The sequence below is a fragment of the Ranitomeya variabilis genome, chromosome 4 (genome assembly GCF_051348905.1).
Source record: "Ranitomeya variabilis isolate aRanVar5 chromosome 4, aRanVar5.hap1, whole genome shotgun sequence".
NCBI lineage: Eukaryota > Metazoa > Chordata > Amphibia > Anura > Dendrobatidae > Ranitomeya > Ranitomeya variabilis.
The window spans coordinates 73,801,605-73,816,744 of NC_135235.1; the positions used below are offsets into that span (position 1 = coordinate 73,801,605).

At 44.9% G+C, this 15,140-nt stretch overlaps 1 protein-coding gene across 4 annotated transcripts in view; it reads left to right on the forward strand.

The window, feature by feature from the left end:
- TMEM52B (transmembrane protein 52B) overlaps positions 1-15,140 on the forward strand; it is an 89,008-nt gene that overhangs the window by 12,849 nt on the left and 61,019 nt on the right. The gene's annotated exons all lie outside the window — the stretch shown is intronic.

Here is a 15,140-nt window from a genome sequence, read left to right on the forward strand (position 1 = left end):
TGTACAGATAGATTACTGGTGTACTCATCAGTTCGAGAATTCACAAATTTTATTGCAAGGCATGTAAAAGAGGAAACTGATTGGCTTCTCCAACACTGTCTTGGTTATAGATCAGAACACTGAACCAGAGCAATACATATATATCAAACTAGTAATTTTGTATAAACATGTCAATAGTGATATTGATATATATGTGCACATTAGGGAATGGAAGACCATTCGGATTAGATAGTAAAACCAACAGAGAAAAGACTGAATATAGGTCAAAGAGGAATCAAATAAAGAATGAGTGACAAAAATTTAAAATAAAGCACCTTTATTTAGGACACTTTGTGAAGTGGTGGCACAACTAACAGGAGTGCCTGCTCATACAAACAGCAAAAAACCATGAACGACATGTGCAATATAAATACTGTAAATTGTAAAATATTACATCAACTTAAAAGCTGGCAATACATAAGTGAAAATACTGTAATGTAATAATCTTGCCAGATGTAAGACAAGTAAAATAGAGGATATACAGATCTCAATAGATGGGCTAGAGTACTAAAGTATATACGGAATAATAGCACAGAGGTCAGTATATGTCAGAGTCAAAAGGAGGTACATTAGGGGTTAAATGCACATGTAGGAACGTAGATGTTGAAATAGCAGCATGTCACATATGGTGTATACTACACATGAAAACAGGGATAATGAACCCATACCATAAAATAGGAAAGTAAGATTACCTGATGGTGAGCTGTGCAGGTGCGGCACGTACCCCGACGTGCGTTTCAGACAACGTCCTTTGTCAGAGGATCTTGGTAAAGAACTTTATGCTTCATGATCTTTGACATATATTTATGTAAAAAGGTCATGTTCCTGCTTTTGATGTGGGCTCGCACGCAGAGCCCACATCTTCACCCAGTGATTTAATCAACCATAAAGTGCCTTTAACAGCCATGGGTGGAGCGATGCTCTGTTCACAGCTTTAAACTTGTTAAATTCTGCTGTCAATCACTGACAGCATGATTTATCACACTTCGTCCGGAAGAGCATCATTAATCCTGCCCATTGGCACCCCTATCACATTATGATGGGGCGCCAAGATGGGTTGTCATGACAGCCGAGGGTCTCCTGATGACCCCCATGCTTGTCATTATGAATCTCCTGTGAATGCCGACCCATTGCCGGCATCCATAGGAAATATTATTTCTATACATAGCAGTGTGAAACATTGCCATGTATAGCACAAGCAATCAGACAATGGCTGCTTCAAGCCTCCTAGGGGGACTATTGAAGTCAGTAAAAAGTGTGACAAACGTTTTTAAAAATATGAAAAAATTGAAAAGACACAAAGTTCAAATCACCTCCCTTTTGCCTATTGCAAATAGAACATTAAAAAACGTTAAAAATACACATTTAGTATCGCTGCATTCAGAAATGTCCAATCTATCAAAATATAAAAGCAATTAATCAAATCGGTAAACAGCGTAACAAGAAAAAAAAACGCAGAATTAATTATTTTTGGCTGCCGCAACATTGCAATAAAATGCAATAAGAGGCTAGCAAAACATCGTATCTACCCCAAAACTGTATTGATAAAAACGTCAGCTCAAGCCTCAAAAGATAAGCACTCACCAAGCTCCAAATCCCTAAAATTTTAAACCCTTATGGTTTCAGAAAATGCCAGCATAAGCTAATTTTTTTTCTCACAAATTTCAGATTTTTTTTCACCCTTTACATTAACCACAGAATGCTAATGAGAGAGTTGTCTTATAGACAAATATGTTAAAGGTAAAAGCTATAATATATGCCCAGACGTCACCGCTCTGCTGTCCAGAATCCTAGAGTGCTTATCAGCCATATCCTCCTTCTTCTCCTCTCGCTTCCTCAAACTCAATGTGGACAAATCTGAACTCATCATCTTTCCTCCATCCCACAAATCTTCCTTACCTGACCTATCTATCGCAATCAACGACATCATGCTTTCCCCCGTACCCGAAGTCCGCTGCCTCGGAGTAACCTTCGACTCTGCCCTGTCCTTCAAACCGCACATCCAAGCTCTTTCCACCTCCTGTCGCCTCCAGCTCAAAAATATCTCCAGAATCCGTCCTTTCCTCAACCCTCAATCTACTAAAATGCTTGTGCATGCCCTCATCATCTCCCGCCTTGACTACTGCAACATCCTTTTCTGTGGCCTCCCTGCTAACACCCTTGCACCTCTCCAGTCCATCCTTAACTCTGCTGCCCGACTAATCCATCTCTCTCCTCACTACTCCTCCGCTTCCCCCCTCTGCAAATCTCTTCACTGGCTCCCATTCCCTCAGCGTATCCAGTTCAAATTACTAATACTGACCTACAAAGCCATCCATAACCTGTCTCCTCCATATATCTCTGAACTAATCTCCCGATATCTTCCCTCACGTAATCTCCGGTCCTCCCAAGACCTCCTTCTCTCCTCCACGCTTATTCGCTCCTCATCCAATCGCCTCCAAGACTTCTCCCGAATATCCCCCATCCTCTGGAACTCTCTGCCCCAACACGTCCGACTATCAACCACAGTCGGATCCTTCAGACGGAACCTGAAAACTCATCTCTTCAGGAAAGCCTACAGCCTGCACTGACCTCGCTGCCTCCTCATCACTACCGAAGCTACCGCCTCACCAACACCGGAGCTCCTGCAACCCCCAACCTATTGTCTCCTTCGCCACCATCCTGTAGAATGTAAGCCCGCAAGGGCAGGGTCCTCGCCCCTCTGTATCAGTCTGTCATTGTAAGTTTGTCTACTGTAAGTGACATCTGTAACCTGTATGTAACCCCTTCTCATGTACAGCACCATGGAATCAATGGTGCTATATAAATAAATAATAATAATAATAATAATAATAATAATATGAAACAGTTTGATGTTCTTGTTAATACAGTTCCACATATTAATCAGACGTTTAAAGTCTTTGAGATTGCAGCCAACCTCCCGGGATGTGGCCGCAAGAGTAACACTGATGACAAGTTGAAGACACAGATGATGCAAATAGTAACTAAAGAGTCCAGAAGAACTGCCAAAGAGAATATGGGTGAACTCCAAGGTCAAAGTACATCAGTGTCAAATCATAACATCCGTCGCTGTCTTGCTCATCATGGAAGATGACCAAAGAGGAAACCATGGTAGAAAGCAAATCATAAAAAAACGACAATGGAATTTGCCAAAATCCATACTGACAAGCCACAAAGTTTCTGGGACAGATTGGGTAAAACTAGAGCTTTTTGGCAAGTCACATCAACTCTACTGTATGTTCACAGGTGAAAAATGAAACATACAAAGAAAATAACTGTGAAACATGGAGGAGACTCGATCATCATGTTTTGGAGTTGCTTTGTTGCCTCTGGCCCAGGGTGTCTTGAATCTGTGCAGGGTACAATGAAATCTCAAAACTATCAAGGCATTCGGGAGCTAAATATACTGTCCAGTGTCAGAAAGCGTAGTCTGAGTCGCAGGTTATGGGTCTTCCAATAGGATATTAAATCAAAACATCGCAAAATGACTAAGAGCAAAGCAGTGAACTATTCTGAAGTGGCCTCCTATGAACCCTGATCTAAATCCTATTGAACATCTGTGGAAGGTGCTAAAAAACGTTGTATTCACACCTGAGACAGCTGGAGCAACTTGCTCACGAGGAATGGGCCAAAATACCCATGAACAGGTGTAGAAGTATAACTGAGAGTTACAGAAATCATTTATTTTCAGTAACTGCCTCAAAAGGTTGTGAAACAAAAGATTAAGTTACGGGTACTATCATTTTTGTCCAGGCCATTTTTTATTACTTTTTTTCTTCATTGAACAAAATCAAAAGTAAAAAATCATCGCTGTCTGATTCTCATTAATTGATATTCAGTAAATTTAAATTAATCATTACCTTTATCAGTTTCAACTTATTTCAGTGACCATTGTGGGTTTTTCTTACTTTAACAGGATAGTACCAACAACGTTGCAGATTTGTGCACAGTTCACTTCTCAACAAAATTAATGCAGCAAGTGTGGACTAGTTATTAGAAATAGAATAAAATAACGAAGATTAAAAAATAAATAAATAAAAACTTCCGTGATTCCACTGCTACTTCAGATAAAAAAAGACAGATATGCAACAATACATGGCATTACAAACTTAATGTCTTTAGTGTCTCCAAAAACAAAGGGTGGGAGGTGAAGCAGTGAGATCATGATTGACAGGACATATTTAAATAAAGAACTAAATCAATTTAATAGCTCATTTAATTACTAAATAGTATAATGGTATGTTCAAATACATTCCGATATTAGATATAGAGTAATTAGTAATAAGAAGACATGTGTATTTAAAGAGGTTGCCCAGTCATTGTTATTAATGACCTATTTACAGTTTTGGTCATCATTAGCAGATTGGTAAATGTCTGATACCCAGTGACCCCTCCAAATGGCGGCGGGATGCAAATACTCTCAACGAAGCTGAAAAAGAGAATGGATCACACCTCCAAAAATCAAACATTGATCTAATGACGTTAGGCACAAATAAATATTACTGAACATGAGGCTCTTAATTTAACATTCTGATCAGACTGTATGAAGCCCACTGCCACGTCACGGCAAACTCCTTAGTGGGTCCCTATTGCCCTATCGGAGCGGCGCCGTGTGCCGACCACTGCGCGGCAATGATGCACTGGCAGGGCGGACAGCTTGGTGTCTCCCAGTGCCCATACTGCAAGACTGAGTCCCCATGACTCCAGACTGCGTCGCCCCACGAGCACAGAACCACCGCAACAATGGCCGCAACACAGCACCAACACCAACTGAAAGGAGCATTGAAACTCACCTTCCTCAAGCTCTCCAGTGAGAGCAGAAATGGGTTAGACCCCTTTCTTTGCAGTCTCCTGCTAAATAAAATCACCTGTGCCAAATGGGAAGAGTGCACATCCAAGAAAAAAATGGACAGATCAAGCAATATGCTGAACGAAGCTCCTGAGCACAGCTCCAATTAAAGTGTAGTGGCAGCTGCTGTCTATTGCTTCACAGCTCCTATTCTTTGCATACAATCTGTGCTGTTGCGGGCAATGGCCATCATACTTTGAATGGAGCTATGGAATTTTGTGCAACCCTTCAGGGATATATGTTTCCAGTCCATCATTGACCCACTGCCAAATTGTTTATGCTGGATGATTGAAGGCAGCATAGCATTCACCATTGCAGCTCCAGCCTCTTTCACAACTGTCACTTGTGCTCTGTGTGATCCAGTTATCGTCTTTAAAGAGAACAAGGAGCCAATGGTGGACTTGCAATTATGGTTTCTCTTGCAAATACTAATCAAACTGCACACTGTTGTGCTGTGAGCACAGGTTCCACATCAGACTGATCCATGGAGATCATTTTGTCGGGCTCTGGCAATGTTCCTCCTCATGTTTCTCCTCATACAAAGGTGCAGATATTGTCTTCCTGCTGGGTTCATATCCTTATATAGCACTGTTCAGCTATACTCTTGTAACGTCCTCTGTCTTTGTTTCTGCTCCATGCTCTTGAGACTGTGCTAGGAGATACATCAAAACTTCTTTCAACGGCACATATGGATGTGACATCCTCTAAGTACTGGACTACCTATGCAACCTGAATGGGATACCACCACATACCAGTAGTGTCAATGACACAAGCAATATGCAAAACTAGAGAAAGAGAAGAATTAGGCATAGAGGATAAGGAAAAGTTAATTGTCTTTGGTCACCACCTTAAAAACTATTCCATTTTTGGTGGTTGTTTTGCTGTTGCCTCTCTAGTGCACCTGATGTAACTTTCATTTCCACCAAAGCAGTGACTTTGATTTGCAATTGATTCTGCTTCCTAGTGGAACAGATTGATATCTGATTGATATTTAATTGACAAGGGGTTATACTGTCTTGCTTTTTGCGGATCCTACATCATTCACACAGCACTGCTGTGGAGACATGAGGATCAGTGGGTGCCCTGGTATGCTAGCCAAAACCACATGGACCAGGGATCGTCTCACTGAACGCCCGCTCTCCTTTCACCATGGGCATAGCGCTACTCAGACAACACAGGGTGAGGGTAAAAGAGTGTGGCAATACTTTATTGAGCCACAAAACATTCAAATAACACATAGAACAGTCCCAGCAATATAGCCAAGATGGTACACAATTAAAGTGTTTCACCTTTCCGCTGACTCACCGGAATAAGAACAGCTGTGACTTCAGAGCTTCCAGGGCTGACTACCCTACCTGTGGCACACACACAGAGGGGAAGTAAAAACAAGCTTAGAAAGATGACAGTCCATTGAGGTACAAGGACAGTTGACTGGAGGGTCACAACCTGGCTTCAGCTTCCAGGCCGGTCTACCCTGTTGTGAATTCCGCTCTTGGGCTCCCTCCGGTGGTTGTAAGTAGCACTTTTGTGAATTCTGCTCTTGGGCTCCCTTCTGTGGTTTTGAGTGGTATAGCTGCTTCTTGGATTTAGCATTAGCAGCTGCTTCCACTGATCGTCTTTCTGGCTCGGCTATTTTAGTCTGGCCTTAGCCCTCAATCAATGTCAGTTGCCAATTGTTCCTGCTTGGAGCTACTACTCTTTTGGATTTCCCTGACACTCTGTCCAGTTCAGCAAAGATAAGTCCTTGCTTGTCCTTTTGCAGTCCATTTGTTGTGGACTTTATTGTTCAGCACATTCTATGTTTTGCTCATTTGTCCAGCTTATCAGTATGGATCTATTTAGCTAAGCTGGAAGCTCTGGGCTGCAGATTTTGCCCTCCACACCTTTAGTCAGGTGTGGGGATTTTTGCATATCTCTGCGGTGGACTTTTTCTAGTTTTTATTACTGACCGCACAGTGTTCTTTCCTTACTATGTATATAGCTAGAAGTGGCCTCCTTTGCTAAATCTTGTTTCATACTACGTATGTCATTTCCTTCTCCTCTCACAGTCAATATTTGTGGGGGGCTATCCTATCCTTTGGGGATTTTCTCTGAGGCAAGATAGCTTTCCTGTTTCTACCTTTAGGGGTAGCTAGTTCTCCGGCTGTGACGAGGTGTCCAGGGAGTGACAGGAACATCCCACGGCTACTGCTAGTGTTGTGTTAAGATCAGGAACTGCGGTCAGTATAGTTACCACCTGCCCAGAGCTAGTCGCATGTCGCTCCTAAATTACCAGTCCATAACAGTGCAACTGGCCAAAAATGAGTTGAATGCATCTCAAAAGAAGGAAAAGAAAAAGAGTTCTGAGCCATTTTTTTTTTCTTTAGTCTGCTTTGTCTTTTTCCTTCCTCTTAATCTCTGGGTGGATTTGGGTGCGGACATGGATGTTCAGGGTCTGTTTTCTCGTGTGGATCAGCTTGCTGCAAGAGTTCAGAGTATCCAAGATTATGTTGTTCAGACCCCAGCCTTAGAGCCTAGAATTCCTACTCCAGATTTGTTTTACGGGGATAGATCTAAGTTTTTGAACTTTAAAAATAACTGCAAATTGTTTTTTGCTCTGAAACCCCGCTCCTCTGGTGACCCCATTCAGCAAGTTAAAATAGTTATTTCTCTGCTGCGTGGTGACCCTCAGGACTGGGCATTCTCCCTTGAGTCAGGGGATCCGGCATTGCTTAATGTAGATGCATTTTTTCAATCGCTCGGATTATTGTATGACGAACCTAACTCTGTGGATCATGCGGAAAAAACCTTGTTGGCTCTGTGCCAGGGTCAGGAAGCGGCAGAATTATACTGCCAGAAATTTAGAAAATGGTCTGTGCTCACTAAATGGAATGAAGACGCTCTGGCAGCAATTTTCAGAAAGGGTCTTTCTGAAGCCCTTAAAGATGTTATGGTGGGGTTCCCCACGCCTGTTGGTCTGAGCGAATCTATGTCTCTAGCCATTTAGATCGATCGGTGCCTGCGTGAGCGCAAAGTGGTGCACCATATGGCAGCATCCTCTGAGCGGAGTCCTGAGCCTATGCAATGTGATAGGATTCTGACTAGAGCGGAACAGAGGGGATACAGACGTCAGAATGGGCTGTGTTTTTACTGTGGTGATTCAGCTCATACTATCTCTGATTGCCCTAAGCGTATTAAGAGGGTCACTAGATCTGTTACCATTAGTACTGTACAGCCTAAGTTTCTCCTGTCTGTGACCCTGATTTGCTCATTGTCATCTTTCTCTGTCATGGCATTTGTGGATTCAGGCCCTGCCCTGAACTTAATGGACTTAGAATTTGCCAGGCGCTGTGGTTTTTCTTTGCAGCCTTTGCAGAGCCCTATTCCTTTGAGGGGTATTGATGCTACACCGTTGGCCAAGAATAAACCTCAGTATTGGACTCAGTTGACTATGTGCATGGCTCCAGCACATCAGGAAGATTGTCGTTTTCTGGTGTTGCATAATTTACATGATGTTGTTGTACTGGGTTTTCCATGGTTACAAGTACACAATCCAGTGTTGGATTGGAAATCGATGTCTGTGACTAGTTGGGGTTGTCAAGGGGTGCATAGTGACGTTCCTTTAATGTCAATTTCCTCTTCCCCCTCTTCTGATGTTCCTGAATTTTTGTCAGATTTCCAGGATGTATTCGATGAGCCCAAGTCCAGTTCCCTTCCTCCACATAGGGACTGTGATTGTGCTATTGACTTGATTCCAGGCTCTAAGTTCCCTAAGGGCCGACTTTTCAACCTGTCTGTGCCAGAACATACCGCTATGCGGAGCTATGTTAAGGAGTCCTTGGAGAAGGGGCATATTCGGCCGTCTTCATCACCATTGGGAGCGGGATTCTTTTTTGTTGCCAAGAAGGATGGCTCCTTGAGACCCTGTATTGATTATCGCCTTCTTAATAAGATCACGGTCAAATTCCAATACCCTTTACCTTTGCTCTCTGATTTGTTTGCTCGGATTAAGGGAGCTAGTTGGTTTACCAAGATTGACCTTCGAGGGGCATATAATCTTGTTCGTATTAAACAGGGTGACGAATGGAAAACTGCATTTAATACGCTCGAAGGCCATTTTGAATACCTGGTGATGCCTTTCGGGCTTTCTAATGCTCCTTCTGTATTTCAGTCCTTCATGCATGACATTTTCCGCAATTATCTTGATAAATTCTTGATTGTGTATTTGGATGATATTTTGATTTTTTCCAATGATTGGGAGTCTCATGTGAAGCAGGTCAGGATGGTATTCCAGATCCTTTGTGATAATGCTCTATTTGTGAAGGGGTCTAAGTGCCTATTTGGGGTTCAGAAGGTCTCTTTTTTGGGGTTTATTTTTTCTCCTTCGTCTATAGAAATGGATCCTGTTAAGGTCCAAGCCATTCATGACTGGATTCAACCCACATCTGTGAAGAGCCTTCAGAAATTTTTGGGCTTTGCTAATTTTTATCGCCGTTTCATTGCCAACTTCTCTAGTGTGGTTAAGCCCCTGACCGATTTGACAAAGAAAGGCACTGATGTGACAAATTGGTCCTCTGAGGCTGTTGAGGCCTTTCAGGAGCTTAAGCGCCGATTTGCTTCTGCCCCTGTCTTGCGTCAGCCGGATGTGTCTCTTCCTTTTCAGGTTGAAGTTGACGCTTCTGAGATTGGGGCAGGGGCCGTTTTGTCACAGAGGAATTCTGATGGTTCCTTGATGAAACCATGTGCCTTCTTTTCCCGAAAGTTTTCGCCTGCGGAACGCAATTATGATGTCGGCAATCGGGAGTTGTTGGCTATGAAGTGGGCATTTGAGGAGTGGCGACATTGGCTTGAGGGGGCCAAGCACCGTATTGTGGTCTTGACCGATCATAAGAATCTGATTTACCTCGAGTCGGCCAAGCGGCTGAACCCTAGACAGGCTCGATGGTCCCTGTTTTTCTCCCGTTTCGATTTTGTGGTTTCATATCTTCCGGGATCTAAGAATGTTAAGGCGGATGCCCTCTCTAGGTGTTTTTTGCCTGATTCTCCTGGAGTTCTTGAGCCGGTTGGCATTCTTAGGGAAGGGGTGATTCTTTCTGCCATCTCCCCTGATTTACGGCGGGTGCTTCAGGAATTTCAGGCTGATAAACCTGACCGCTGTCCTGTGGGGAAGCTGTTTGTTCCTGATAGATGGACAAGTAAGGTAATTTCTGAGGTCCACTGTTCGGTGTTGGCCGGTCATCCTGGGATTTTTGGTACCAGAGATTTGGTGGCTAGGTCCTTTTGGTGGCCTTCCTTGTCGCGGGATGTGCGTTCTTTTGTGCAGTCCTGTGGGACTTGTGCCCGGGCTAAGCCTTGCTGTTCCCGCGCTAGTGGGTTGCTTTTGCCTTTGCCTGTCCCTGAGAGGCCCTGGATGCATATTTCCATGGATTTTATTTCGGATCTTCCTGTGTCCCAGAGGATGTCTGTTATCTGGGTGGTTTGTGACCAGTTCTCTAAAATGGTCCATTTGGTACCTTTGCCTAAATTGCCTTCCTCCTCTGATTTGGTTCCATTGTTTTTTCAGCATGTGGTTCGTTTGCATGGCATTCCGGAAAATATTGTGTCGGACAGAGGTTCCCAGTTTGTTTCCAGGTTTTGGCGGGCCTTTTGTGCTAGGATGGGCATTAATTTGTCTTTTTCTTCGGCGTTCCATCCTCAGACAAATGGCCAAACTGAGCGAACTAATCAAACCTTGGAAACCTATTTGAGATGCTTTGTGTCTGCTGATCAGGATGATTAGGTGGCTTTCTTGCCGTTGGCCGAGTTTGCCCTTAATAATCGGGCCAGTTCGGCTACTTTGGTTTCGCCTTTTTTTTGTAATTTTGGTTTCCATCCTCGTTTTTCTTCAAGGCAGGTTGAGCCTTCTGATTGTCCTGGTGTAGATTCTGTGATGGACAGGTTACAGCAGATTTGGACTCATGTGGTAGACAATTTGACGTTGTCTCAGGAAAAGGCTCAGCGTTTTGCTAACCGCCGTCGGTGTGTTGGTCCTCGGCTTCGTGTGGGGGATTTAGTCTGGTTATCTTCTCGTCATGTTCCTATGAAGGTTTCTTCCCCTAAGTTCAAGCCTCGGTTTATTGGTCCTTATAAGATCTCTGAGATTATCAATCCAGTGTCTTTTCGTTTGGCCCTTCCAGCCTCTTTTGCCATCCACAATGTTTTCCATAGATCTTTGTTGCGGAGATATGTGGTGCCCGTTGTTCCCTCTGTTGATCCTCCTGCCCCGGTGTTGGTTGAGGGGGAGTTGGAATATGTGGTTGAGAAAATTTTGGATTCTCGTTTTTCGAGGCGGAGGCTTCAGTATCTTGTTAAGTGGAAGGGTTATGGCCAGGAGGATAATTCTTGGGTGGTTGCCTCCGATGTCCATGCTGCCGATTTGGTTTGTGCTTTTCACTTGGCTCGTCCTGATTGGCCTGGGGGCTCTGGTGAGGGTTCGGTGACCCCTCCTCAAGGGGGGGGGGGGTACTGTTGTGAATTCCGCTCTTGGGCTCCCTCCGGTGGTTGTAAGTAGCACTTTTGTGAATTCTGCTCTTGGGCTCCCTCCTGTGGTTTTGAGTGGTATAGCTGCTTCTTGGATTTAGCATTAGCAGCTGCTTCCACTGATCGTCTTTCTGGCTCAGCTATTTTAGTCTGGCCTTAGCCCTAAATCAATGCCAGTTTCCAATTGTTCCTGCTTGGAGCTACTACTCTTTTGGATTTCCCTGACACTCTGTCCAGTTCAGCAAAGATAAGTCCTTGCTTGTCCTTTTGCAGTCCATTTGTTGTGGACTTTATTGTTCAGCACATTCTATGTTTTGCTCATTTGTCCAGCTTATCAGTATGGATCTATTTAGCTAAGCTGGAAGCTCTGGGCTGCAGATTTTGCCCTCCACACCTTTAGTCAGGTGTGGGGATTTTTGCATATCTCTGCGGTGGACTTTTTCTAGTTTTTATTACTGACCGCACAGTGTTCTTTCCTTACTATGTATATAGCTAGAAGTGGCCTCCTTTGCTAAATCTTGTTTCATACTACGTATGTCATTTCCTTCTCCTCTCACAGTCAATATTTGTGGGGGGCTATCCTATCCTTTGGGGATTTTCTCTGAGGCAAGATAGCTTTCCTGTTTCTACCTTTAGGGGTAGCTAGTTCTCCGGCTGTGACGAGGTGTCCAGGGAGTGACAGGAACATCCCACGGCTACTGCTAGTGTTGTGTTAAGATCAGGAACTGCGGTCAGTATAGTTACCACCTGCCCAGAGCTAGTCGCATGTCGCTCCTAAATTACCAGTCCATAACACTACCCCACCTGTGGCACGCACACAAAGAGGAGGAAATGACAAGCTTAGAAAGGTGACAATCCACTGAGGTACAAGGCCAGTTCACCGGAGGGTCACAGCCTGGCTTCTCCAAATATATTCATGGAGCCAGGTGACCAGCAGGTCCCAATCCTGGCTTTCTCCAAACATATCCATGGTTCAGCGATGGTCAATGGAGCAGATCTGTATTCTTCCAGCTGGGACCTTGGTCCCCTAAGCTGGCATCATGTAGAATGACACATCTGTGTTCCTCATGATGGGCCGTGATGTCTTGAGTGCTGTCCCATAAAGAGTCTCTGGTCCTTTTGGATCTCTGGATGTCTTGGCTGAATTTCTGTCTCATCATACATGTATATAATCTCTTCTTATAGTTAACAAGTGTCCTTCCTTCAGTATTAACAGGTAAAATTGAAGAATTGTGACGAGATCAAATCGCATTATTTGATTATTTAATCTATTTGCATAGTTTTGCCTCCTCTATTTTAAAAGTAAACAAACTAGCTGGCCCGGACAATGTGTAATCAACATACCATCAAACATCATTGTTCCATGACCCTTTATCACTAGTCATCCAGGATAAGAGCACAATATGTTTCAACAAATTGTCAGCTTACAAGTCAATATCACAGGCTTACAAAAGTCTGTTTTCTTGACCAATCAGAAAGAAACGCATAAATTCAAAAGTCAACATATAGATAAAAGTCTATTCTTCTTGGCTTGCTGAAAATAGATGTCTAGTTCATTAAAATACAATGATTAGTGATGAGCGAACACTAAAATGTTCGGGTGCTCGTTGTTCGAGTCGAACATCTCCCGATGTTCGAGTGTTCGTTTCGAATAACGAACCCCATTGTAGTCAATGAGAGACTCGAACATTTTTCAGCGGGACCAAAGCTCTGCACAGGGAAGGTCGCCTAAAAACCTGGGAAGCTCAGAAAATGATGGAAACAACACTGGAATGGACAGGAAACAGCAGGGGCAGCATGCATAGTTGCCTCTGAGGCTGCCCAAATGCACCATTACGCCAAATTATGGCCAACAGCTTTGTGGTGACAGAGTGACCCACTTTGATGAGGTAGCAGGTGAAACACACCGAAATTGAGCCTGACACAGCATGGCAGCTATGGGCACGGCATGCGGAGGCAGCATCAGGCCGGAGAGCGGCACAGTGACGGACCCTTGAGGAGGCGGCAGCAGCATCATTCCTTACACATTGAGGCCACAGAGTGGCACAATTACATAGTTTGGAGGTAGCGAAGACCCAGCATGTGGAGGCGTCAGCAGCGTCAGCACGGAGAGTGGCACGGTGACATGACAGACTTCAGTTTGAGCTGCTTTAACACGGTGGCGAGTGGAAATCTGTAGAAATCCATGCTTTATTCATCTTGATAAGCGTCAGCCTGTCAGCGCTGTCAGTTGACAGGCGTGTACGCTTATCGGTGATGATGCCACCAGCTGCACTGAAGACCCGCTCTGACAACACGCTAGCGGCAGGGCAAGCCAGCACCTCCAAGGCGTACAGTGCCAGTTCTGGCCACGTGTCCAGCTTTGAAACCCAGTAGTTGTATGGAGCAGAGTGATCATGCAGGACGTTGGTATGGTCACCTAGGTAGTCCTTCACCATCTTTCTGTAAATCTCGCCTCTACTCTGTCTAGACTGTGGATTGGTGGCATACTCTTGCATGGGTGACATAAAACTGGCAAAGGCCTTGGAGATTGATCCTCTGCCAGCGCTTGACAAGCTGCCTGCTCCCCTCCTCTCCCTCGCTTGTTGGCCCTCAGAACCACGTCCTCTGCCGCTAGCGGTGTCAGATGGGAAGGCTATTTTCAGCTTGTGCACCAGGGCCAGTTGGTATTGATGCAGTCTCATACTCCTTTCCTCTATAGGAATTAGAGTGGAAAAGTTGTGCTTGTGTAGGGGACAGGGACCTGGTGAGCTGTGCAGACGGGTGGAACCATTGTTGCCGGGAGTCGGGGTTCCGGGGGACGGATTTGAGGGGTGCATGGGAAGCCAGGCTCATGTGACAGGAGGCAGAGTGACGCAGGGAGAGGAGAGGATAAAAAGCAAAACGCGCGAAAGCAGGGGCAGAGAAGCGCGGGAAATCTCTGAGGAGAGGAAACTGCAGCGCAGTTGCTGTGAGTGTGCAGGCCGCAGTGAGACTTGCAGGAAGCAGGGGGAAAACGTGCAACAGACACTGCGGGCAATTACTGGAGCCCCCAAAAAGAGACGCATTCGTCGTCAGCGACCCCCCAGGCAGAGGGGTAGTGCTGACCAGCTCAGGGACAGTATTACCGCGCTCCCTGAGAACACCTTGCCAGAGAGTGCTACAGACTCGCATGGTTTCGTCTCAGCTGTGACTGATACTGATTATTCTCCTAATCCTCCTCAAAAAGACTCTTCTCTGGACTGGGAGACTGTTACCTCGGATCAACGTCCGCCTGCAGGAGGGAACGCAGCACCGCAAAAGACATTCTGGACTCGACTCTACGCCTGGGCCCGTCGCCAGAAGACACCTCCTTCCTCCGCCATCAGGACTACGGCGTTGTCGGAGCCTCCCCGTCAGGACTACATCGCTGAACCAGCACTGATAAGTGACCATTGTTGACTTTATCTTAGTAGGGAGTCACTAGTGAGGCGCTGCCGCGTTCTACGGGTGTAGTTCAGGGCGGCCATATAATAATTGGGATTTACTGCGAGATTGTGTTCTTGTATATAAGTTCCCTGCGTGGAAAACGTTTGTTATCTTTTTGGTTGGAAGTTAAAAAAAGAAAGTTAAAAAACGCTATTTGCTTTCTGGCTCCTATTTGTCCCTGCATCCTTCTTTACCTGCGGTCTCTACATTTGGCGTAGTCGGCAGGATGCAGGATCCAAAGAAGGAGCCAGAAGATACGGAGGATGGGGCTGGGCCTAGAGCTTCTCTCTCATTGGGGGCCATGTTA